Source organism: Corvus moneduloides, chromosome 16 (assembly GCF_009650955.1).
Source record: "Corvus moneduloides isolate bCorMon1 chromosome 16, bCorMon1.pri, whole genome shotgun sequence".
NCBI lineage: Eukaryota > Metazoa > Chordata > Aves > Passeriformes > Corvidae > Corvus > Corvus moneduloides.
This window is the reverse complement of record NC_045491.1, coordinates 13,057,868-13,084,821: the sequence shown is the minus strand read 5'-3', so window position 1 is coordinate 13,084,821 and position 26,954 is coordinate 13,057,868.

Sequence of the window (26,954 nt, the reverse complement as noted above, 5' to 3'; positions counted from 1 at the left end):
ATTAATATGAGAATGCAATGCTGCCGCTCAAATGAAGGGGAAAAGGAAGGTACTGCTGATTAGATACGGGCACAGAAATGTTCCTGTGTGTCATTAGGACCTCTGGGAATACTGTTCCCTTTAATCCTCACCTACCTCACTTACAGTTCCTGGAGAAGAGCTTCTCTCAGGCTTGTGGTACAGAGAAGACGAATACATATCATGAAAAGAGAGATTTGACATTTTTTTAAAGTGTTTGGTGTCCATAAATATCTGTTCTTATTCTGTACCACCAATGGAAAGGGGTAGATGAGTTTTGAACCTAGAAGGAAATGATCTCTGGTAGTACAACTCTCCATTGCATCAGGATTCTACGTTCTAAGAATATTTACTTTTCCTTACTGGCTTATTCCTCTCTGTCTGTTTTTTCCCCCTCTCTTGGAGTTGGACTAGCACAGCTTGGGCTACACAGAGATGGTGTAAAGAAGACAAAGCAGAACAAAGCCAGATATTTCCTTCTCTGGAAAAAAAAAAAAAAAGTCCCACAATTGGTGCAGCTGCTAAAGTGCTTTTCCTTCTCTAATCTTTCTGACACCTGGAGCTGCTGAATCCAAGTAAGATATACCAGTACTTCAACAGATCTGTTCAAGAGAGTCTGTAAATAGATAAGATTTAATTCAACTAATGGAGGAAAAATAAAAGAGGTGAGGACAGTAGTTTTAGCAGACATTGCCAGCACTGCTTGCTTTATTTTCTTTATCCCTCCCTTAGCAAATGCTATTACTGTAAGAGGCAGAGCTGATAGATTTACTTTCTTTGCTGTTGCAGTTTAGGAAAGTTCAAGAAGTCAGATGTCAGAATCTCGGGGCCTTGCAGGCAAAGGAATTTCAATTTCAAAGTACAAGAGATGGAGGTGTCTTGAAACAAAAGATCATCAAACACTAATAATTCCTGACTGTTGCTGGAGCTGTGGAGTGGGTAGGAAACTGTACCTCTTTTTAAGGGGCAGAGAGTGTAACAGTGAATCTTGCACTCAATTAATCCTTTGGGACAATGTAAGTGTGATATCAGGGAAGTCAGATGTGAACAAACAGATTATTTAAGGCTACTGAAAAAATCCCCCAGCATGTGCATGCCCAGGACATTTCTGAAAAATAAGAGAAGTTCTATGAGAACGAATTCCATTTCCAAAGCACCTCAGGATGCAGCTTGTCTTGGTGAGTCCTGCTGTGGAAGAGAGCGTGGTGTCCTTCAGACCTCAGCTCCAAGCACAGGGAATGTTCACTGATAACTGAAGCATACTCAGTGTGGCCCTCAGGTGTTGTTAAATGCAGGTATATCACCATAGATATTGCATGCACACATTTTATGATTAAACTGAAGAAAAGTAATATTCAGCACAGGGCAAAAATCTCAGTTTTCACCTTTGAATGGTATTTCAAATTTCACCTTAATTACCTAACAAATTTTGCCTTCCCTAAAGTGCAGTTAAGTGTATTTTTTCAGCAAATAAACTATTTGTCACAAAAATTGCAAAACTTTCTAAAGAGTGACCTTTAAATCTTCCTGTGTTGCTGCTTTCCCAGACAGGCTTTCGCAGCCTGTAGATTTACTTTGCAGATTTGTTTGTAGATTTAGGAGACTCACTGTGTTCCCAGTTGTATGATGTTGCATTTGGCTGTATTAAAATGCATTTTTTAGGTTGCAAGTGATTCACGTCTCTCTGCAAGAGTAAAAGTAACCTGCCTCTGCTATTTACTACTCCTCAAAGATTTGTAGCAGCAAAAAATTCATAACGTGGTCTTAATGTTGACAAAAATCCACAGTAATGTGGGACTGAGCTCTTGCTTTGACCTAAGACTGAAAAGGGACCAGCTCTCTTTTCTTGTTACCGTCCACATCTTGAATCCAGTCAAGCAAGCATTTCTTTGGTTGTCTTGTTTGTATTGTACACAGAAGTTATTAATCAAAAGTAGAGTTAAAAACCAAGGTATCAATGTAGCTGCCTCTATAACTGACCCAAAGCTACTTAAATAAACAGACTAAGTAAATAATAGATCTTCAACACCATCTATGTGTATGAAAACACTGCTGGGTGACTTTTTGGTTTTGATAGTGTCCCAGATATAGCATTAAATGCTTTGTCTAACGTCAGCCAGAGAAAGGATTAAGTGATGCCTAGTTCTTCAGGTAATATTTACTAATAATACATTTTGAAATACTCTTGACAATCAGAGGATCTTTTAGCATTAATGTTAGGAAAAAAAAACCCACCCACAAACAAACCCGACAAAAAGAAAAAAGCAAAATTATGAGCATTGCTAATTCCAAAACCTGTGTAACTATTCCTGTAAGTCATTGGTGTATATTCTCTAGGTTTATCAATGCAGAAAAAAGTTTGACTTAGAAAGTGGTCCCCACTAATTTTCTTTTGACAGAAGGTGTGCTCTGTGTTTCACATACAGCCATAAAAGGCTCGTGTTTTTATTGCAACTTGGCAGCTATGCCAAAAGGCCCTACAAACCCCACAGATTTCTTTTATCCAAATTTGATCTTGTTGAGAATTAGTTCTTTTCTCAGATGCTGGCCCTGTTGGTGCTGGGGAAGGAGGTGGAACTGGTATTTTCCCAAAGCAACATGGCATTTTTAGCTGGCAGCACGGTGGGTTCCTTCAGGGGAAGGATGGAACAGAGATGGGCAGACAGAGCTCCCAGAACTGCACAGGCAGGGTGACTTTTGAACAGAGCAGAAAAGAAACCTGTACTTTACATTTGAAGGTGGAAAGATAGAGGCTTCCATGGGCGTGGAAAGGACCTCACAATATTTGTTGCAAATCAAGAGGCTACTGGAAGCCTCCAGGAAGCAAGATTTAAGAAAACGACTGGCCCTGTAGGGATATCATGGACTCTTGGTGGCTTTTATGTAATTTGTTTTAATGTCTGCCCCAGTATATCTGAGCTCTCTGTGTTTTAAGTCATTACTGACTTAAAATAAGTCAGTAGTTTGTGGTCTTGCAAAACCTGCTCTAGTATAAGCCCATAGTGTTTCTTCATACGTTTGCTTTAAGGAGAAAAAAAAAATAAAGCTTAATATCCAGAGTCAAAGTGATTTAGGATGGAATGCATTGTGTGACATGTTTATATGACAATATGTGAACGCATATGTCTGCAAGACACAGTCAGGATTAACAGCGCCTTGCACTGAAAGACGACTTGGAAGAATTTATTGCATTTTCCTCACTGGGCTGAGTGTTTTGGAATGGCAAGATGTACTAATCACCATGGCCATGTGAGAAAGTGAGTAAGATCTGAGATTCTCAGGGCTGTATTAAAGGAGCAGTTCCTTCAGGCACATGGCTCCAGCAAAAGCGAGTGGATGGGTGTCAGTAGGAACGCCCCGTGGATGGGTGTCAGCAGGAACGCCCCGTGGATGGCTGTCGGCAGGAACGCCCCGTGGATGGGTGTCAGTAGGAACGCCCCGTGGATGAGTGTCAGTAGGAACACTCCGTGGATGGGTGTCAGTAGGAACGCTCCGTGGATGGGTGTCAGTAGGAACGCTCCGTGGATAGGTGTCAGCAGGAACGCCCCGTGGATGGGTGTCAGCAGGAACGCTCCATGGATGGGTGTCAGTAGGAACGCTCCGTGGATGGGTGTCGGTAGGAACGCTCCATGGATGGGTGTCACTAGGAACGCCCCGTGGATGGGTGTCGGTAGGAACGCCCCGTGGATGGGTGTCGGTAGGAACGCCCCGTGGATCGGTGTCAGCAGGAACGCTCCATGGATGGGTGTCAGTAGGAACGCCCCGTGGATGGGTGTCGGTAGGAACGCCCCGTGGATGGGTGTCGGCAGGAACGCCCCGTGGATGGGTGTCGGCAGGAACGCCCCGTGGATGGGTGTCGGCAGGAACGCTCCATGGATGGGTGTCGGCAGGAACGCTCCATGGATGGGTGTCACTAGGAACGCCCCGTGGATGGGTGTCGGCAGGAACGCCCCGTGGATGGGTGTCGGTAGGAACGCCCCGTGGATGGGTGTCGGTAGGAACGCTCTGTGGATGGGTGTCAGGAAGAACGCTCCGTGGATGGGTGTCGGCAGGAACGCTCCGTGGATGGGTGTCGGCAGGAACGCCCCGTGGATGGGTGTCGGTAGGAACGCCCCGTGGATGGGTGTCGGTAGGAACGCCCCGTGGATGGGTGTCGGTAGGAACGCCCCGTGGATGGGTGTCGGTAGGAACGCCCCGTGGATGGGTGTCGGCAGGAACGCCCCGTGGATGGGTGTCGGCAGGAACGCCCCGTGGATGGGTGTCGGTAGGAACGCCCCGTGGATGGGTGTCGGCAGGAACGCCCCGTGGATGGGTGTCGGCAGGAACGCCCCGTGGATGGGTGTCGGTAGGAACGCCCCGTGGATGGGTGTCGGCAGGAACGCCCCGTGGATGGGTGTCGGCAGGAACGCCCCGTGGATGGGTGTCGGCAGGAACGCCCCGTGGATGGGTGTCGGCAGGAACGCCCCGTGGATGGGTGTCGGCAGGAACGCCCCGTGGATGGGTGTCGGTAGGAACGCCCCGTGGATGGGTGTCGGTAGGAACGCCCCGTGGATGGGTGTCGGTAGGAACGCCCCGTGGATCGGTGTCAGGAAGAACGCTCCGTGGATGGGTGTCGGTAGGAACGCCCCGTGGATGGGTGTCGGTAGGAACGCTCCGTGGATGGGTGTCGGTAGGAACGCTCCGTGGATGGGTGTCGGTAGGAACGCCCCGTGGATGGGTGTCGGTAGGAACGCCCCGTGGATGGGTGTCGGTAGGAACGCCCCGTGGATGGGTGTCGGTAGGAACGCCCCGTGGATGGGTGTCGGTAGGAACGCCCCGTGGATGGGTGTCGGTAGGAACGCCCCGTGGATGGGTGTCGGTAGGAACGCCCCGTGGATGGGTGTCGGTAGGAACGCCCCGTGGATGGGTGTCGGTAGGAACGCCCCGTGGATGGGTGTCGGTAGGAACGCTCCGTGGATGGGTGTCGGTAGGAACGCCCCGTGGATGGGTGTCAGTAGGAACGCTCCATGGATGGGTGTCAGTAGGAACGCTCCGTGGATGGGTGTCAGTAGGAACGCTCTTTCAGCTTGAGTTGGCTGTGTGCTGTAGGATATGCATCCATCATCCTGCAGGCACACAGAACAGCAGTTTGTGTGTCCCACATACACCAACACACACATGGGGTGGGTGTTTTGCTTCTCACTCGGAGTTGGGAGCTGAAGCACAGTTGCTTTGGCTGCTGAGGACACTGTGCCAAAACAGCAGTGACATCCTCTCCAGCACACCTAGTGGCAGGCTGCTGTGAGGCTACCAAAATAAACTGGGCAACCAAATTAGTCTGTGCTAATCTGGCTCTATGGTCTCCAAAATGAAGTGAGTTTGAGTACAGCCTGCGAGGCTACAGGGAGCTTGGAAATGTTTCCACTGTATTGCAAGTATGGAAGTAGGTGGCACCCCAAAGAAAAGAGAATTTATGTCCTGAATATCAGTAGATTTCCCCAAAACATCACAAAGGGGAAATTACTCAAGAGCTTTAATGAAGTGACTGGGTTTGTTCGGATTAAAAACCTTTCAGCTCTGTTTTCACACAGCTCCCATGTTTGTGTGATTGCTTCAATTTGCATTTATGAGTCTAACATATTGAAGTATCAGCTCTCTGATCTAAAATCAGCACTGTTAAGACTATGCACTAGGAGTTTTTATTTAATGAAAATTCTAATTTAAAGAAAAAAATTTAGACAGTGGAATAATGAGAGAAAACCAAGGAGCAAACAGGCCACTTCATTATTTAAATCTTCCTCTGTCATTGATGCCTATGGGAGCCATTGCAATAATTTATATTCTTTATCAATTTATTGCTTTTGCCTTTAGGCTGGAGGGAAAAATAAGCTCCCAGCCTCATGTGGCTGTACTGAGGATAGCAGCAGCATTCATTGCTACAATGGCTTTTGGGGTGTTTTGTTAATTTGTCTAAAGGACTGGTAATCAGGGGAGAAATAAGCCACTTTTTCAAACCTGTTCAAGTCAGAAAGGAATAGTTGGCGTGGTTTTCTTGGTGATGCATCATTTTCCCTTTCTATTTCAGTGCAGTGATAACTGCTGTTGCAAGGTCTGTGCAGTGGTGGTGAAGCTGGGATGTGAAAGTGGGGTAGAGAAGCTCCTGCTTTCCTTCTAGCTGAGCATAAAAGAATGGAGCAAACTGCTGCTTGGAGCAATGCTAAATGTCCAAGCAGAGGCCACCACAGCCTGGAGAAGCATCTCTGATGCAGAAGGCCTGGCAGGGATGTGAGGGCAAAGTGCAGGGAGAAGCCTGCCAGCACTGTTCCCCTCACTCACAAAGGGAATCATCACCAACAAGCACCATCAGTACAAATGGGTGCCAAGATTTGTTCTGTCTAACACTGCCAAGAACAAATTCTTGATCATCTTGGTTGTCCCAAGTCCTATCCAACAGCTTTTGAGACGATTGAGTTTATACTTTTTGAGTTAATATTGTCCCCTATTACTTTTTTCTCATCTGACTGTAGGTAATAGTAGCCAATTCCTTGTGTGCTGAGAAAACTTGTATTTCAGGGAATGCTGCTGCTCTCTCACATGAGACTGCCCTGGTCTCATCTCAATATTGCATCTTTTAGGCCAGTCAGACTGAAGTTGGCATATACAAGATTTTCCCTTATCTGAATTGTGAATGGGCATTTATGGAATAGAATATTTATTTATACTTGACCTGTATGCTTTACATCATTTGCAAAGAGTTTGTATGCAATGGTTATGTTTTAGTACTTAACTGATAAACTTTTGAAAAGTGGTAGTCCATTTACTTGTGCACGAGCCATAATGGGATGGATGCATTGCACAGGGCAGCCCTCTCCAACACAGAGAATTTGTAGCAAAGAGGTTTTCTAGTCCTTGAGGCACATCAAGTGCTTTCTAGCACTTCAAAGCACTGTATGTGAACATATTACAAAAGAAACACCAGGTATTGGGGTTTTTAAACAGTTCTACTCCATCAAATCAAATATCTTCCTTTTTGAGTGTTTTATGAAAAGGAAAAAAAAAACAAACCAAAAACAAACCAGAGAAAACATCCCAAACCCAGTGAATTTCGGATGGATTGTGGGGGTATCCAGAATCAGGTCCTTGTGCCAACAAAAGGCCTGTTTATTATTTCTTAATGCATATTGCAATTAGCCAGCCACCCCAAAGTGGGCATGGAGTAAATTGCCTCCTTACCAGAAAGTCTACAAAGTGCAAGTTTGGGAGGAAGATCCAGCTGGACTTAAGCTATTGCTAGCTCAATTTTGTTCCCTTTTTTGGCTTAGAAACTGGGGAAAACTGATGCCCTTGTCTCAGGAAGGCTTTGTGCTATAGGTGCCTGATCTCAGAAGTGCTGGGGCAGGGAGTGCAAAATGCTCACGTGTATTTGTGTAAATAAAAACAGGAATGATGGAGAGACCAGGGAAATGGGTGGTGCCCAGAGCTTTGGAGTGTGTGAAATGGTCTGTTGGTGAGCACTGTTAAGGTAAAAATTGAGAAAGGCACAAGGAATTCTTACACTGAATATGAGGATTTTCCATCTGCCTCCAAGAAACAGGAAATATCCCACAAAGTTGAAATAACAGAAAAGGTTATTAATTCTAAGTTTATAGAGATGAAATAGAGTTACTTTATGAGTAAGACTTGGTAGTAAAAGTACATATATAAGGCAGTTGATAATGTTGGTAGTGTGAAGCAATATTTGCAGTAGAAATCAGGGGATTTCAATACTTAGTTCTGCCATTGAGTCACTCTGTCAGACTTTGTCAGCACTGTGCCTTCATTTCTATTGTGGCAAAAAGATGGCTGATAAATGTGCTCTTAAAAATCTAGTGGATTTTTAAAGATTTTGGGACTGGAAAATTTGCAGATGACCAGTGTTATGATCATCTGCAGCAATATTTTTCATTTTTTCTCTTTATAAGGAATTTTACTTCTTTTTCTTTTTTTTTGAAAGTTAATTTATATTAGGCATAAATGTTTCATGATACACCCATAGGAAATGTTTATTTACTTCTCAAGGTTTCATTAAACCCCAAACTGTTATGTCTTCTGTGCTGATGAGATAGCTTGTCTCCTTCATGGTCAGCCACTAAATCATTCATGTCAACACTTATGTTTATGTAACACCACTGCACACAGAGCTGAAGCTCCTAAAGCACTTCCAGAGTAATTTTTGTGAGTTGCTCTTGGGATTTTTCAAGGGTCTGACTCTACTGGCATAAATTATTGTCAGTGGGGTTACCAGAGGTACCAGCAGGGAGCGTGGACCCAGCTGTGCATTCCCCAGGCACTTGTGTCACAAGTTGTGATTGCCAGCCTGCCCTTGTAGGTGCAGGGGCCCATCACCTTATCCCTTGCCCTGAAAAGGCTTCAAGTGTTTCATTTAAATGGATTCATTTAAATGAATAGGAAAATCTAGAAATTGTGTGAAGGCTGCAGAGAGGAGGAGGAGGAGGAATGTAGATCCTGCAGATGGGCTCCAGCAGCCTGGATTTGCAGGCAGGAGTCCCCAGGATGAGAGAGATTTGATCTGTGGGCAAAGTGTTAAACTGGGATTGAGACACACAGGTTCCTCTCTTGGCATGGGCTGCAGGAGTGCAGGCAGCTCACACTCTGTGCTCCGGGGGCCTCTGCGAAGCCGAGATAATAAAGTTCCTCTGCACTCACCCACGGCTGGCATTGTCTGGGAGGAGGCTGAGCTCTCTCAGGGAGAAGCTGCTGTTCTCTGTACCTTGTACAATGCCAGGCACGGTGTTATACAAGCTCCAGAATGGTTACATCAGTATTACCCACCCCATATGCTTGGCACTGGGTGCAGTTTGGATCAGTAATTTATCACAATGTTATGGCACAGTGGAAGGGAGTATTAACAGATTTCCTTTTTCTCGAGGAGAGAGATTTTGATGAATTTTTTTCCTCTCTTCAGGGTTAGCACTTTTCCATATATATTTTTCAAGGTAGGGAAATTGCTCACTTGACAGCTGAGGAGAAAACATGAAATTTTAGGTAATGTTTCAAATTCACCAGAGACAAATCTGCTTCAAGGTAATTTATAAATTAGACTAAATTTGAATATTGTCTTGCGGCATTTACCTGTAATTAGAAAACTTTCTTGAAGAGGAGAGAGATGGCTGGTATACAAATTATTTTGCAGCTAAAAATAGGACTGTTTAGAGATTGGGTGATGTCAGGCAAGTCATGTGTTGAACAAGCTTCCTTCACTTTGTATTTAAGTTTTTCCCTGTGTACCAGCTTGACGGGTTTCAAGCTTGCTATGTAAAAGCTAATGGAGAGAGAGTCAGTATGAGATTTTGCAGTTTCTTCGGTGTGAATTTGATTTACAAAATTCTGTCTTCTCTTTTTTTCTCTCTCAGTTATCATGGAATCACAGATAGGTTTGTGTTGGAAGGGACCTTAAAGCTCATTTCATCCCACTCCCGCCATGGGCAGGGACACCTTCCACTATCCCAGGCTACTCCAAGCCCTCTCCAGCCTGGCCTTGGGCACTTCCAGGGATGGGGCAGACACAGCTTCTCTGAGCAACCTGTGCCAGAGCCTCACTGCCCTCACAAGGAAGAATTCCTTCCCAGTATCCCATCTAACCCTGCCCTCTGTTAGCAGGAAGCCATTCCTTCTTTTCTTATCAATACCTTTGCCCACAGTCCCTCTACAGTACTCTGGGAACGCCTTCATGCACTCTAAGGTCTCCCTGAAGCCTTTTCTTCTTCAGTCTCCACAACCCCACCTTTCTCAGTCCATCTCCATAGCAGAGGTGCTCCAGATCTCTGATTGTCTTTGTGGTCTCCTCTGGACTTGCTCCACCTGTTCCACCTCCTTCTTTGGCAGGGGCCCCAGAGATGGAGGCAGCCCTGCAGTGGGGTCTCAGCAGAGAGGAATCCCTTCCCTGCCCTGCTGCCCACGGGTGGAGATGCAGCCCAGGGTACCTTTGGCTTTCTGGGCTGCCAGCACACAGGGACAGCTCAGGCTGAGCTTCTCATCAACCAACACTCCCAAACCCATCTCTTCAGGGCTGCTCTCAATACGTTCTTTGCCTTTTATCTGTCTTTCTGATGCCTGAAGGTGGGCAAAAGTAGTCCTTCAAGAAAAAGTGGGATTTTTAATTTTTTTTTTAAATTTAAAAAATTTTTAAAAGTGGGATTGTTTTGGGAAATGTTATTTCAGAGCTGCTTTGTTTTTCTTTTGTTTGATTTGACCCCTGTGGTTCCATCAGTCCACAATGCTCATATGGAGAGCAGGGAAACGCTGAGTGAGGCTGTGCCTTAGTTCACTTCCAAGGCTGAGAACCTCTGTACTGCCCTGCACTGCTGAGCATCTGAACGTTGGCCTGCCTGGCTCTCCCTTCTCCTCCACTCTTTCCCTTCCAATGTATTTAATTCAGCGCTCAGCATTCCTGTCTGCCTTCTTGCCTTTCACCTGCCCTGCCAGTTGTTTTCTTTTGAGCAGTTCCTCACCTGTCACTGACTGCAGAGGCAACATCTTTAGGAATGGGCAGGGAGGAGAGGTCACTGGAAGCATTTGTTTTTTGTCACAATCCTCGTAGCTGCATCAGGGCTGATGAACAAGGGCTGTGCTGCCAAGCAAAGGCCACAGGCTTTCCCAGTTTTACAGTTCTGATCAAAATTCTGAGCAGTGAGAGATCATTCATTCAAACACATAAATCAGAAAAGAAACAGAATTATCTTTTGCAAGTAGTAGTGTGCTGTAACATACCTCTAACAGATTGCACCTTTATTCAATTTCTTTGTAAGGGGCCATGTGTCAAAAGGCTTTTTCCCTAGACCTGCTGCATGGTAAATGGAAGGACAGCAGATTTGTTTCACCTTTTACCTTGAAGCAGTAAACATTGTTGCTGGGAGGTGACATCAGTCAAGAACTGTGCCAAATCCAGGTATGGCAGGCTCCAGGGCAACCTGTACTCAGTAGGTTTCTAATTCTGACCTGAAATTGCAGTCATTTTCAGAAACTTAGTGCTTTCCAGCTGAGTTTCCTTTATTCCACAGTAAGGCAGAAGTAAAGCTTGCAGCTGTCTTGCAGCTGAAGGACATGAGAAAAATGTGTGGGTAAATATCCATCTGAGGTAGGTGAGGATTGGTAGCATTTGGGTATTTTTCAAATGGGAAGGGCAGTATCACTCCACAGTTTATAGGACACACACCAGCTCACACACCCTCTGCTCGTTGAATGACTTAGCATATGCCAATCTCTATGAGGCAGAAACCCCCAAGCAACTACTCATCACTGGGCAAAAAATAACACTAAATTATTTGCTCCCAAATACCATCGTCTTCTCACTAAAACGATTTGGAAAGATTGCAGTAGTTTTGAAGGAGAAAAATGCTGTGGAAAGCAAGTTATTGGGGTTTTCAAATTTGAAAGGATATATTACATTTGTTCCAAAAGTAAACATGAAGGTATAGATGACCTTAAAATCAGAGAAGACATGAAGCCAAACCCACTGTCCTTATGTGGATTGAAAGATGTATATTCTCCCTAAAGTTTTTCAAGGTTTTTATTTCAGAAAGTTAATCTTAAAATCATGTTTTGATGATGATGATGATAATAACATTGGGGCACAAACATTCAGTTTTAGGGATGATCATTGGGAGCAGATTGTAAATGGCATGTGGTGGAAAAAAGACAATATAAACATTTTGGCACATGTAACTAGACACAGAAAAAAGTGTTGAAAAGAAAGATAGCAAGTCATTTCTGCTCACTGCAAAGGTTCAAATAACAGGAATGTATACTTTGAATATGTTATGGTTAGACCTGGTGCTAGCCTGCTGCACTCTATGCAGGGTAATATTTTTCTTAAAGATCTAAAGTACTTCAAACCTCACCTTCCCAAATGTTTCTCCATCATCACTTTAATGCATCCTTGGTCACCAGACATTGCTGATGATGTTGCAGTGTGAAACACTCCTTGCAAATTATTTTAATCTCTTTTTATTAAGCTTTTTACCTTCCTTCCCAATACACAGGACCTACCCTGAGCAATTCTTTTTTGCTTGTGTTTACAAAGTAGTTTATTTTCTCCGAATGCTGTGAAATGGAATTTTTTAATGTTATATGGTGATGGATAAGTCTTTTAATATTTTAGCAGAAATTACTCCAATAAACTAATTACTTTCGCTAACGTGTGGTATCTGGACTGAGATCACAGGTGAAAGAACTGCCTGGTGTAAACACCAGGGTTTGAACATTTCTTTATTTTTGCAGCACAGCCCTCAGCTGTCAGTGTGTTTTCTGGATTTTGCCTTAAGAAAAAGCCTTTATTTCATCATCTCAACAGTTTTGTCCTTAGAAAACAGACCTTTTCCCACTGTGTTGGATGGGAGGACCTGGAGGACAAATGCTCCTGCTGTACTTAATATACGGCCATCAATAATTCCATGAGTTGCCAGCAGACTACATGGGCAACCTTATGAAGGATACACCAGGTATCAGTGTGTGATGATATCTTTGTGGTTTATGTACGATGTAGTGGGGGAGTATTAATGAAGATAAGGTAATTTGTTCTTTATATTCTGGAATGAAGTGGGAGGGGGACACTTGAACTGCACAGCTTTTTTCCAGAGGTCAGCTGCAGAGATATTTCCAGGGTCATCACCCTCAAGAAGGAATCTGAATGCTGGGGATGTTTAAGCTGACTTTGGGACAGGAAAGAGGACTGTTGGAGGCCAAACTTGTGGTGCTGGTGGCACACAAGCCACAGTGGATGTCTCTGCGAGGTGTGGTTTTGTTGGGGCAGGGGATGGAGGTCGCTGCCTGGTGCTGCTGGGGTTTGGTTTCCAGCACAGGTGGCCATGGTTGATTTGGCTTGTTTGTAGTGCAGAAGGTCTACAATAAGGCTATAAAATGCCTTTTTTGTTGGTTTTTTTTTGGTTTTTTTTTTCCCCCCCCATGTTCCTCGGTTCCTTATCTTCTTTAGTGTGAAGATTTGGGGCTTAAAGGGAAGGAAAAGTGATCACAGACATGAAAGTCAGTTCTAGTGAGAGAGGAAGTGATAACACCCAGTACTCTGCTGTATTGCTCTGTATCATGCAGTTGGTTTTTCAGGTTATTTTATCTCTCCTTTGGATTAAGAGGCTCTGAGGCACAAGAAGGCTTGATGTATTTGCTGCTGCATAAAGGTAGAGATGTGTCTATGGTGTGTTGGGTAAAGGAGCAACTGAAGAGAGAGTAGGCACACTTCAGCTTGCCCTCCTTTAGCTGATACGGATTTAAAAGGAGGGGAAAACCCAAAAGCAGGAGCATCAGCTGCATAGACACCTGTGGGTTGCACAGCTCAGGGAATCTATTGAAGTCCTTGTACCAGTTAAATCTTGGTCAGTCATTTGCCAGCACATTGCTGAAAGTGCTGTCTGCACTTATCAATGGACAATGTGAAGGTCTGGGGAGTGCAGAGCCAGGGAGCCATCCCAACACCTCAGACCAGATCCTGCCAGTAGGTACAAATCACCCCACTGGAAATGTGCCTCGGTGGTTCTTGTGGAGTCAAAACAAGCAAACAGAGCTGATGTTGGAAGGAAGGTGCTGTCCAGGGCTTGTCTAGATGAGGGGCTCTGACTGCTGTCCTTAATCCAAGTGTTTATAACATGTATTGGGAATTGTGGACGTGTTTCCAATGGATGTGATGAGAGTGCTGCTGGGAACAAGTTGGGTGATTGACAACTTGTGGATTTAGGAAACATTCTTTTTGGTAGTCTATTGCTGAAGGTTACCTAAGTACTGGCAGGCCAAAGGCACGAACAGGCAGCTGCAGGTAACTTAGACTTTAGACAAGTTTCTGAAGGTGTCATCAGAGGCTGTTCCCTCCCAGCATGTCCAGCACGACTCCAGAACAGCCTGGGCTTTTCTTTGTGTTGCAAGGGAGGATTTAAGCTACTTGGTTGTCTTGTTCATCTGTGCTAGAGAGAGCTGGACTATCTGCACACCCACTGCACAAACAGAAGAAAATGGGTCCTGTTTCACTCACAGATCATAATTTTCTGACAGTTTCATGTGCCTTTCAGTCATTTTTAATTTATACACTGTCTTCACACGTACTGCATTTTTTGATTCATTGTATAGGAAATTACTGCAAGCTGGTTTTTCAGTTTTCCTTCTAATGCCTACACAAAACTCAGTTAAAACTCATATCAGTTAGCTGTGAGTGACTTTTGAGAACCCTATTAAACAAACAATATGAGCAGATGAGCACAATTTGAAAAATGGGAATATGTCAGTTTTAATATCCATTATGTTGCTGTATTTCCAAGCCATAAAAGTGAAAAAAGTGGCATGCACTGTGTAAAAGAATTTTGTTATGGTCACTTTAAGAAATTGTTTATTATTAACTACTGGAAAGTTAGACATAGATAGTAAATATTCTTTGATATGGAGTTCAGATTTTCATGAACTGAAACTTCATATTTCCCAACTTAAAATATTTTTTCCTGTTAATAAGTGTTTTGCTGCTGCTCTGGAGTCCTTAAAATATTTTTAAATGCTGTAGAGGTTTGTGAGGTGTATGTAGCTGTTATTACCTTATGCTTGCTCTGTGAAAAGGTACAAATTGTGCAAAAACCGAGTGTTGTTTTCAGAATATTTGCTAAGTGATTGGGGGGATAGGAGTTTGCCTGAGTGATAATACTAAGCCATGCCAAAGGTTGAACTATCCAGCACTGGTCAATAAAAGGTGTCCAGGGCAGACAACAAGACAAATACATGACTACAAAAAGACCTTTTAGGATACTTCCCCAATCATCCGTGACTTACAAATTTTTGGATACTTGTAGTTGTTAACCCCGAATGAGATTTTTTTTTTCTTTCCTCTGAATATATGAATATATTTAAGTCTTGAATCCATGTAAAATTTCAACACCAACAGAATCTCGTGGGAATAAATTTCAGCAGCTCTTTATAATGAAATGTATCTTTTAAATGGTCTGATCATAGGTTAAATAGCTTTGTTCTTTTGAATTTCAAATTTGCATCTGACAATGGTTTCCTATTAACCAACTCCAGTTGCTTAACTTATTACAGAAAATGTCTCAACTGTGGTCCTGATTTTTAAACATCAATTTATCCCCCCCCTTTTTTTTTCCCCTTCCTTCTTGTTCTTGCTGATTAGAAATCAGCTTGAAACTGAGCAAACCTCAGTCACAGTTTCTGGACTTGCTGAGTGGAAACGGCAGGAGTTGAGAAGCACTTCAGAGCAGGTTGTACACGGCAACAGCCAGTGCAGGAACACATAAAAAAGACATAATAGATGAACTGCAGAGCAAACTGAATTAGATACACTTACAGCGGTGTAATGAACTGGTGCCTTTAGTAATTAGCCAGAGCTGAAGTGATCTACTGTGGATTATATTCTTTGACTCACTAATAATCTAAGTCACATTTCCCCTGGTTGACATTTACCAAAGGCCTCAATTTTCTGGTGTTTCATAGCTCACTTTTGAATGCTCAAAACCTGGATGTTAATGTTGAGAGCTTCCGTTTAAATTGTCCTTTCTGCAATTTTGTACGCTTCTAACTTTATTACAATTCTGTCCTTTAAGTCAGATATATCAGACGTTATTGCAGACATATTAGGGTATAAAACTTGTCTGGACTCAAAAATGGTAATAAAATTCAGTTCCTTTTCCATGGAAGTGGCTCTTTATGGACCTGTTTTCCCAGTGGAATATCCACCAGCTTCTTCAGGGCTTCACTGGTGTCCAGGCCTGTATCAGACCTGTGGTGCTGGATATACTCTGGTTCCAGGCTGCAAGCGCACAGACAGCACTGGTACACCCAAAGGGGTGACCTCAGTGCTGTGTGACACCTTGCTTGACATTCCCAAAAGCTTTTTCTCTCTCAGGCCTCACTCTTCTTTTTACTGCTTTTGGCTGGTTGATTGATTTTGTTAATCCCTTATTTCTTAACGTTTTACTCCTTTTTTTTCTTTTTCGAATCAGAAAATATTGCTCACTGTGTGCACTTTTATATAACTGCAAGCTTCAAAAGTTAAAAAAATGCAGCTTTAAGTAATTTAAAATGCCAAAAACGTATAAAGGTTGAAATGTGCATCTAAATTTTCACTGTTTGGTGCTTCCCTGTGAAGAATTGAGGAACCTTGAACTTTGGAGTATTTTCTGAAAGTTTTCTTTGTTACTTTGAGGCCTGTAGTCTAATCTTAATATGGGAACTGATATTCTTCTCAGTTTGTGCCCTTGAGAATGGAAGGTTCAGGTGAAGATGTTCAAGTACGCTGATGGTCGAGTCAGTGTGTTCATGTTTCACATTCAAGGATCCTGACTGAGAAATTCAAACACCGCCGCAAGTAATGAGTAAAGGCATAGAGTTAGTTAAATGTGTTTGCAGGTTTCACTTCCTCTCTTTTAGGACATCTTTGGAATCATCATCTCATGAGGCTTGGGCTGATGTATGTCAGGTGTTGGCATCAGGATTAGGACTTGAGCAGTCAACAATTTTTTTATTTTCATCTTATTCAAAATGTGTGTATGTTGATAGTATTTACCAGCACTTATTTGCATAGGGAAAAAGGCTTTAAATGCTGCTGCTTATCTGGTCTTTAGCCCCATAGAATTTATAGTAAAGATTCTGTTAGCTGAGCTGTGTTATTTAATCTGGTGTTCAAAAGAAAATGTCAACCAGACCCGCTCTGAAAATTAAACTATTCCGATGCCTTTAGGACTTCTTCCATTGGCTTGAAATGAAAATAAACATAGAGATTTTTCCATTCTTTATGGAAATCCATCTGTTCCTGTTTCTCCTTTTGTGTGATTTTGAACTATTGCATCTGCTTTTCCTTGCTCCTTTCCAGTATCTGTCATTGTTCTTGTTTCCTGTTGCATTTAATTTCTTCCTCTCTTCTTTTAATATTTAAATCACTCAAACCACCCGAGTTTTTAATAATCTAATTTTCCAAATCAACCAAATACCTAACAGTGTTGGGATTTCCTGTCATTTTGCCTGAAAACATTCCTCTCCTTGGCACCCATTCAGTAACTGGTAATACACCCACAGCGCTTGAAACAAAGGTTACATTCCTTCCCTGCAGTCTCTGCTCAGTCTCTGGTACCTTGGCAGGATTCACAATTAGCAGGAAATAAATTTCTGGTTGCAACTTCTCAAATTTAGCTCCTGGAACACCACTTGAGAATTGTGTTAAATCTGAATTTCCCAGCTGTTAGAAACACAACTGTTAGAGTTACACTGGGTTTTTCCTTTTATTTGTGCAGTCAGTTGATTGGCTCATTTTTACTGAGTTCTCTAATAAATGAAGCTGGGACAACTCTTAGTTGTCTGTGTTATTTGAAGGTATGGACTGCTCCATTTAAAGCAAATAACACTGCTTATCCAAGCCCTGCATGAGCTCTGCTAAAAGATCATGAGAGTGGGACTGGGCAGGGAAGGGTATATGGCAATATTGACTGGAGACACCTTGAACTTAGTGTCACAATCTAAAGCACCCCCAGCAGGTCACTGTGCTGGAGTTATGGGGCTTTCTGGTACAGCAGAGTCACCTGAGCTCAGCCAAACCACCTGAGGGTGCTTGAGTTACTTTGGACTGCAGAGGTGGACATGGCCTTACGATCACTTGATGCTCTCAGCAGGGAACTGAGGGGAAATGGTGAATATCTCATCTCATAGACCTTTTAGAAATGTCAGTTCTTGCAATAGCAAAGCTGTGCCTTTTCCTGCAAGCAGGAAGAGGGCTGCGTGCCTCCCGTAGCTCGTGGCCATGCTGCTGAGGGCTCCCGCTGGAGAAAGCAGCTTTGGGCTGACCAAAGCAAGAAAAAAAAAAACGTTTCAGTGGGGTGGAGTGTTCCAGGTCCATGCTCAAACACATTCCCCATCATGGCATAACCATAACATGAGTCAAATGTTTGCTTCAAATTGTCTCAGCATAACTGAGTAGGTTTCTGTGCGTGGTGACTGCACACGGTGGAGCTGTGCAGCATGTGGCTGACTTGCTCAGAAATATCTTTCAAGAGCTTTAAAATTCTTGACTCCCTCCTATAATTTCTGGGCAGTGCAAGAGGTGTGTAACGTGAATTATTCCACTTGCTGATTTCCAGTGTCATACAGGACTGTTCAAATTTTGTTTGATTTGCTACTTCTGGAAAATGAGACAGTGGAACTTATACTTGGCTTGCTTTAATTGCTGCAAGCGTAGGAGGCTATTAAAGAAGCATTTTTCAAACCCAACCTTTGCTATAACAGAGTATTTTATTCCATTCTCATCACGAGTGCTTGAGCAGGCATCCTGGGGAGACAGGCCTCTCCTCCTCTGGAGTGTTTTTGTAGAGGCATGTAAATGGAGAGTAGGGATTTTATGAGCCTCCTGCTCAGTAGTAGATAATTTAAAATCCAGAAAATGACCACTCTGATATTTTGTGAAAAGAGAATCTGAAAGATGTACGAGAACAAGCTGAACATTTTTAAGCATGAATGAACATTAGCAATGAGTGAATAGTCCTGGAGGCCCATTCCCTTTTGCTGCTCAGCTGTTTCAAATGCAAGCAATCGCAATGCAGACCTCTCTGTTTCTCTGCCAGGACATACCTGCTAACCCAAACAGCAACCTGGGGCTCTTAGAAAGCTGTTTGGAGGCAATAAGGGAGGGATTTCATTGGAAAACAAACTCATGTTTATTAATGGAAGCAAGGTATTTTTTCCTCGTGTTTGAAGGATGATTGATATTGCAGTGATTGTTTGTGGCCATGATGTACTGCCTGCTGGCATGCTGCTGACTCCTGTGACATTTGCCTTGCATTCAGACAGGTTGGCACTGGGGATAGCCCAGATCACCCACCAAATATCTCTAGTGAGAAGTGCCCTGTGAAGGAAAAACAAATCTTACTAGTGTTTTAGAATGCTAGCTGTTGAGAGACTTCTTATTTTTAGAAGTTTAAATTGTAATTGCTTAAGTTTTACACCAAGTTTAAGGTGAAAACTTTTCTGTTTTATGTGGGACTGCTCCCATCTCTCATGTCACTGCTGTTAGTATGTTGCTGTTGACTTTCAGTGCAAAAATAACAGTTTTTCATCCATCTCTTTTTCCTTTAAATGTAGTATCGTCATAATCCACTTTTTCTTGGCAAAAGTTAGAATTTCAGTTACCCAGGGTTAAAACATTGTTGGAAGAATTGTTGGAATAAGGCAAAAGTTAAAATGGTCATTCATCCAGAACTCCAGCCAGGCTCTAAATGAGCCATTCTTTATCTCTGTGTAGTTCAGATCACTTTCCTCCCTTTCTCCTTGTTTAGCTTTGTGTGCTTTCATCTGAGACTGAAATAAAAAGACCTAAATTCTGAAAAGATACATGTAGCGCTTTGTCAGAGGCTCAATAGAACTGGAATAGTTAGGAGTATGTTTTGGGCACTTATCCAAGACTAAACAAATCTCTACATAGTTTGAGGAACAAGAACTGAATTGCTATTATAGAAACTGCTTTCACAGGTGAAAAGAAAACAGCCAGCAAGTGCAATAGGCAGAGTAAAACAATTCTGCCTTTCCCAGCTGAATAACAAATAAGCTTTTTCTCCCTTTAGTTTTTTTCCTTTCCACTTCACCTGTAAAAGCTGTGGGTTTGAGAGGAATATATTTTAGCTCAACTCAGAAAAAAATAGTTAAAAATATCAGCTCACCCCAGACACTCCACACAGCAGTGGGGCAGAGAATGGAGCTTAAATTTGTGTTCAAAGCAATTCTATAAGCAAGTTCTTGGTCTGGAGACTTGGTTCATTTTGTTGTATGCAGGAGCAACCTGAAATGCTGCCTTACCCCGAGTCTGTATATTCTGGACAATCATGTACTTTTGGAGTGAATTAACGACTTTTGGTGTGCACATGCTTTCCATAATTTATTTGGAGTTCTCTGTTCTCATTAATATTCTAGTTTTAAACACATGAACTTGGCTAAAGTAAGCTGTTTGAAATATTTAAATACAAATATATATAAAATAGTTGGCAGTTCTTACCACCCCTCCCCTTTTGTTATTAATGACTGTCTTAAAGTCACCCAGTCTCTTCAGCGAGCATTTCCTCATCTTGGTAGAAAGACTCTGGCTGCTGCCTGACTTGAGTGGAGAGTTTTGTAATTTGTGTCAGGAGAAAAAAATCTTGTGGTCTTTGTAAAATGCACAACCATATATGTAAAACTCCTAGGAGACATTTATGTTTAAAAACTGTTTAAAAACAGGTGCATCTGCAAGGAATCGGTGTGTGTGCTGGTCATTGCTTCCAGTATTTCAGGAGGGGCCCTTCCCTGGGGGCTGGTACCTGAGCAGAGGGGGAAAGAAGATCCCTGGTTCTTTGGCCTCAAATTTGCATGTTTTTGTGTAAGTGCAACATAGGGCACCTTTAGTCTGCAGCTTTAAATTTGCCATGCTAATGCTAAGGACATAATCATGAGGTCTACACTTTGCAAGAGGGGAGAATTGTTTCAGATTTATTTCCTCTCACAGTGGCTCTTCTATATGGACACTCAGAGTGTGCAGGAGGAAAAATCTCACAGTAGTCAGTCTGCTGCTGATGGTTAAAGAGGCTTAGAAACATCATAAAGGTCAAAAATATCGTAGCTGTAAATGGAAGCGTTTAAAGTTGGAGAGCGATTTATAGAAGAGGGAAGCATGACTTGGCACTGGAACCATTCTTTTCCATTATTTCTCTAAATGACTCTTTTAGTAGTGTTGAAATCAAGATAATCAAGTTTGAAAATTAATGGGAAGGAACAGCAAATAATTAGGAACTGTGCTATCAAGTAGGTAAGTACTCTGACTACTGGCATACCTGATTCTGTAGCTGCAGTGAATGTGACTATAGCATGAAAATAGGAGTAGATTATCTTTCCATTCAGCTCCTCCCCCAAACTATTAGTGTGATGTGGTGATATTGTCTAAGGGGTGGTGTAGACATAAATTTAGTTTATCGCGGTTGAGAAATAAAAGATGCATCTTTATTTTTCCTAAAATCAAGCTCCACATAGAGATTTCTGATACAAAGAAACTGTAGGATTGAGCTGAGGAGGAGCTCTGTATTGGAAGACTCTATTGTATTCCACTGGCTGTAGTTCTTCTGCATGCTGGATACCAGGCCATGGGATACCTGGAATGTGATATACAGAGTCTGAAAACACAGAGCTGTGTACCTGTATTTCAGAAAGTGTGTGGGCCAGATCCTTGGCTGATTTATGCTGTTGCATTTCCAGTGACATCTGCACATTGCCACAGCAAGTTACAGCTACTCAAAACTCTGCTCAAAAAACTCTCTGTTTTTGAGTGAATTTTCTCCGATAAAAGGGGCAGGAAAGGCAGCAATGCTCTGTGAGCATTATTATGGTTCTGCAACAGAAAGTTTTGAAGGAGGTCACTCTATCAGAGGCAAAAATAGCCTCTAAAGTTGGTGGTTCTGGCATAGGATGTTTAAAGGGTGCCAAGGCTGAGACAAGGACCTCACCCAGGCTCCTTAGGAGGAGCTCTGAGACTGCACATGGGAGGTAGAAGATGCTGCTTCTGCTCTGTGAATGAGAGCTGAGGGGAATGGTCCATGTGCCCTCCTCTGCCTTACACAGCTGGGCACTTCTGGCCTGGGCATCCATGCTTGTGTAGGTACAGCAGAGACAGGAGATGTAATTTTCTGAAAAAAGAAAAAGAGAAATCCAAGAGCATGGACAGCATCAAAGATGACTCGGGTAATGTCGCTGGAGGAAACTTCCAACAAGTCTGTTAAAACCTGCATGTGATTTGAACCATATCTGGGCTCAAGCTGACATTCCCAAGCATATAAGTCCAGAGCTTAAGTGGTGGTGCTTAGCAAATATTTTGTTTTACACAGTGGCCAGAAAGGAAATGTTTCATTTTGCTCTTTAGAAAGCTGCAGAAAAGGTGCTGGAGCTTGAATGAATCCTGAATTCCCTGTGCTATCACTGTGGGTGTTGAAGGGTAGAAATTCCCCCAAAGTGTTGCTCCCTGGTAAAGAGCAGTTCACTGTTCCTGGTGTGCTAAACCTCCAGATAATCTTTACCCAGCTATTTCCATTGTCACTTCATCATGGATATATGACATTATATTAGCATAGCTTTTATCCCTTGTTTTGATTGCTTAAAGTGAGCTGCTGGGGGAAAACTGCTTAACCCCCTTAGAAATTATTCCTCTGCAGACCCAAAAAAAAAAAAAAAAAAAAAAAAAAAAAGTGGAAATTTTCTGTAAGTCACTGAATAACTTTGCAACTCTTTACTGAGACAGAAATGGCCTTCAGACCAAGATCTGCCTCTAAATAATGAGCCTTCATGAAAAGTGTTGGATTTTTGTTTTGTTTCATTTCTTTATTTTATTATGAATGAGTATACTTAGGGAAAAGTGCAAAGACTTATGGTGATTTTTTTTTTTTTTTAATGAAACTTGTGGTGTTAGGTGTTCTTTGTGACCTAGATGTACCCAGCTATCATGCTGTGTAGCCCATGCCTGTTTCAGAGAATCCTGAGGGCCAGATGCCAATTCCTAATGGACAATCAATTAATTATGAATTTTTAGCACAGTTGTCTATTTGATTTTTTGTTGTCATTAGGATTTTTTTCCTTTGGGAAAAAAAATCACTGATGTGAGAAACTTTGGCAAGTTGTATGGGGTTTAAACTCTTGAATGGTGTTTGTAGTCTTGAATGCATGTTCCACACTGGATCAAGTGTCCTGTGTCTGTGAACCATGAGGCAAATTTTTTTTTTCACTTATTTTTCCATTTTAAAGGTGCTGTTGCTATCTTGGGCCAGTGTCTTCAATTGTGTTGCCATTTTTTAACTTTGTTAGAAACACCCTCACTCCAGTTGGATTATTAGTGTAAAAGGCAGCTGGCTGGAAGACCTGTTCAGCCTTTTGAGTGTTTCGAAAGGAAATCTTTCATAACTCTTTGTATCCCACACAAATTATAGTGCAGGCTGCTGCAAGTTGTGTGTGGTATTGGCCTCTGATCTGAATCGGCTTAGGAATACAGTGAGGATTCGCAAGCAGTGTGGAGGAGTCTGAGAGAAAACCTCAGTCCCTGTGCATTGTGCACTGCAGTGCAGTGTCTCCCAACAGGCTTTGTCACCCTCGCTGGGGACACAGAAAAGTGCCAGCCATGCTCATTTTCACAGGACAAACCAGGGACACACATGAATGCAGCAGAGAGAGACTGAACTTGCAGTAAATTCTGGATCTGCTCCTTCCCATCTTAACTTTAGTTTTTCAAATAACTCAATATTTTTTTAATGCTGATGATGCGGTTTTCTTTATCACCATAAATCATTGTTTTATGCTGATGACACTGTATTTCTCTATCACCATTAATCATCTATAATGCTTGAGAAGGAAATGTTAATGAAGAATACAATTTATTAAATGTCACCCAGTGGGTGGGCTAAAAGGTGGATTAACTGCAAACCTTATTATAAACAGGGCCAAAATAAAGTAATGACCCAAACAGACTTGTAGATCTCATGTGGGAGGTACAGGAAGGGGTGAGCAGGCCACGATCAGTGCCTGGAACAGCAAGGAAGGGTTTTGCAGAGTGGGACAGCACCTGGGGAAGGCTGGGACAGCCTGGCAGAGTGGGAGGAGTTGGTCTGGAAAACAAGGGGTTCCCTTGCTGTGTGCTTCAGAAAGTCCCAGCTTCCCACCTGGCACTGCTCTGCTGCTCTTTGGGAAGCCATGGCAGAAACAGACAGTAATTGAAATTTAACTCTCCTCCCGCTAAGGTTCCCCTGCTCTTTGGAAGCACAGGATACCCTCTGATATTTCCCTTGTCTGATCACGGAATAACCAACTCTTGCAAATCAGGGAGAGGGATTTGAATGGCAGAAAGGCTGACAAAACAAATGCCTCAAGCCATAACTATTACTTAGAGTATGTTTCAAACCTGCATCCAGCTCAATCTTTGATTGGCTAGTTTGTCTCTGCTATAAACTTTAAAGACCATGTTAGTTACCTGTCATTTTAGAGATTGCTTCTCTACCCTGTCCACTTGTAGGCTGCTTGTTTCCCAGAAGGCACAGATTTCTTTTTCATTTTTTATTTTTAATTTTTGCCACATTTTGATGATGGCAATATTATATGGGGTCAGTGCTCAGTCAACTGTTAAATAAATTGCAAATTCTACAAAACACAGCCAGCAGAGTCATTACTAACTGTAATGCTGAAACTTCAAGCAAAATTACATCTGGCTACAATGCTATTCAGATGCATAAATTATACAGCCTTTGATTATCTTAAGGAAAATTCAGCTATTAAACTTATTTTATGGGCACAAAACAAGGGGAACTGCCAAAAGGAATCTGTGCATCCTAAAAGTCATGAGAAGAAAAATAATTGGCAAACCTTTTCCGCCTGCAGTTTTATGGAATGTTCCTCTCCCTCCTGATGTTCAATCAGCCTCCACCACTGGCACAGATGAAATCATACAATGTCAGAACTGGTGGGGGAATGCAGCCTGCATAGCTTTTGAACAGCAGGTGGGTCAAACATTTCAAATCTGACCCCAAACATCCTCCATCTTCACATGGGGACCTAGAGGGGTGAATCTCCAGGGGAGAAAATTGGAATTCAATGCAGGGAAAAAAATAAGGATGTTTGATAGTGGGGTGTTGAGTGTGCTGCAGAACTCCTCCTGGAAGCTTTCCAGTGCCCTGGAGCACACGAGGGGTCAGGCCTCTTCATGTGCCAGCAGGTCACTGATGCCTGACTGGTGTCTGAGTGGGGAAGGATGCAGAACAGAGCCTTGAGTGGCTGATGGCACAACAGCCCAAATGGCATTAGATCACACACCAGAGCTGTGTCAGAAACCCCCTAAACTCAGGGGGATGGCATATTGCTTCTTTCCTTGTTCTCCCGCACCCAATTTCATTTCAGTATTGCCAGTGTTAAATTCAGAGTTATCTTTGAAGTATAGTGAGTGCATTGCTTAAAGCAGTCCTGTCACCAGATTTCCTGAGTTGCTTCAATGTGTTTTAAACCATTCTTATATTTGACAAGTAATTGCCAAAATAGGTTATATGCCACTGACCTTTATCAAAGTCTGATTTTTTTTTCCAAGCCCTGTCTCACAGTTCCATCCTGTAAAGACATTCAGGGAAGATAATTGCTCCCTAAACTAATTGCCTGCTCTGCTGTTCTTTTCTGGACTTCTGCAAGACAGAGGAAATTTTGCTATTATTTGTTCTTCGAACAGGTCTGAGCTCCTCAGACTGGAGATAAGAGGAGGTACCCCAGTTCTGTTTTCATTTCCTTCCTTCCTTCTTGTAACAAGAATTATGATCCAGGTGCATTGTTGCTTTCTTTCTGGAGTATTTCTACACAGAACTTGTGGAGGAAATCATAATTTTATAGTCCAGTATGTGGTGTTATATCAAGTATAAATATGACTAACAGGAGTAATGGATAGTGTCTATGAGTACATGAGGAAGTGCTGCATTTCTGTTCCTCACGTTATGCAACCGGAATCAGTTTTTTCCTCACTGATTAATCATAACTATTCAGTATTTCAATTTATATTGATCTTTGAGACATGAGGAAGGGAAGATTAATCTTGTTTTAACAAAGCTCTTCTTTTTAATTCAGCTCTGTGATAGATTGTGAGTGATACACTGGGTGGCTGGCACAGTTTAAGCCAAGCCATGAGCTCCTTGCTGGCTGAGGGATATTGATAGCTACTAAATATGAACAAAATCATTAATGGCACTGAAGCATACCAGGGTTTCATGCAAACGGCTGGTGTCAGGACAGAGACAATTCTCATGGTGTTGCAAAAGGAGCTCTTTTTTTTAACAATAATATTGCAGTTGGAGGAGGCTCTGTCCCTCCTGTGAGTGTGGCTCCGAGTGTGCAGTGTGACTCCTGTCTGCCTGGTGTTTGTGAGCAAGTTTGAACACACAGCACTTGGTGAAGAACAAATGTTTCACCCTTCCTTGGAGTCAGATTAAAGAGTTTGCTCCTCTGTTTGTTTTCTGATTTGCAGACTAGGTGTGTGAGACACTCTCCTGACCACATACCCTGGAGAGCTCTGCTTTTACAGCAGGAATCTTCCACGAGTGCTGTTGATGCCACCAGGGAAACCACAGTGGTCTCACCATGTGAGAGGATGATGCAAACCTGTATCCCAGGTTTACTTTTTTTAAAACAGTGTTAGTTTTTGAAGGTAAATCACAAACTACACTTAATTATATGTGTGAAGTTTTAAAATAAATTGGTAAATTTCCATAGAAAAACAAATGCTGAATTTTTTTCTTTTACCAGGATTATTTCTTGGAAAAATCTGAAAATCCTTAAGTAGAGTCCACTTAGTAGCATCTTTAAGCATTTACAATAAATTCCATTAGTAATTGTGAATGACAATTTATCCAAAATCTACAAGTGCCTTTTCATTTTCAGCTGCAAGGAAAATGAGGACTTACGTTCTTGAGAATCTGCTTAACTTATTTTAAAACAATTTCTGCCTTTCACTTCATTTGTGCTCTATTAATTTTAGACTGCTTTAGTATAAAATCTCATTTCTCAACTTGTTGACTGTGTGAGGGTCTACTTCCCCTGCTTTGTTTGAGCCCATTCCATGCAAGTTAAAATAAGAAAATAGGAGAAAAGCAGGGGTAGGAGAAATTAAGAACAAAACAAAAAGATCACTCTCTCTTCTGTAATGTTTATCCTCTTCTTAAATACCAACAGCATGATATTCAGAGAAGCTGTTTCTAGTCATGATGTAAAAAATATTTGAAGCCCTGACTGATTGACATGGCTCCCTTTGACTGCCTAAGAACAAATAATATTAAAAAATAGAACATATTTTAAAGGTGAAAATTCTTTTCCGTTATGTGAGCGATTCAAGGTTGTGTGTCATGGAAGAGACTCCATGTTGTGAGTTCTAAATTCGTAGGAGA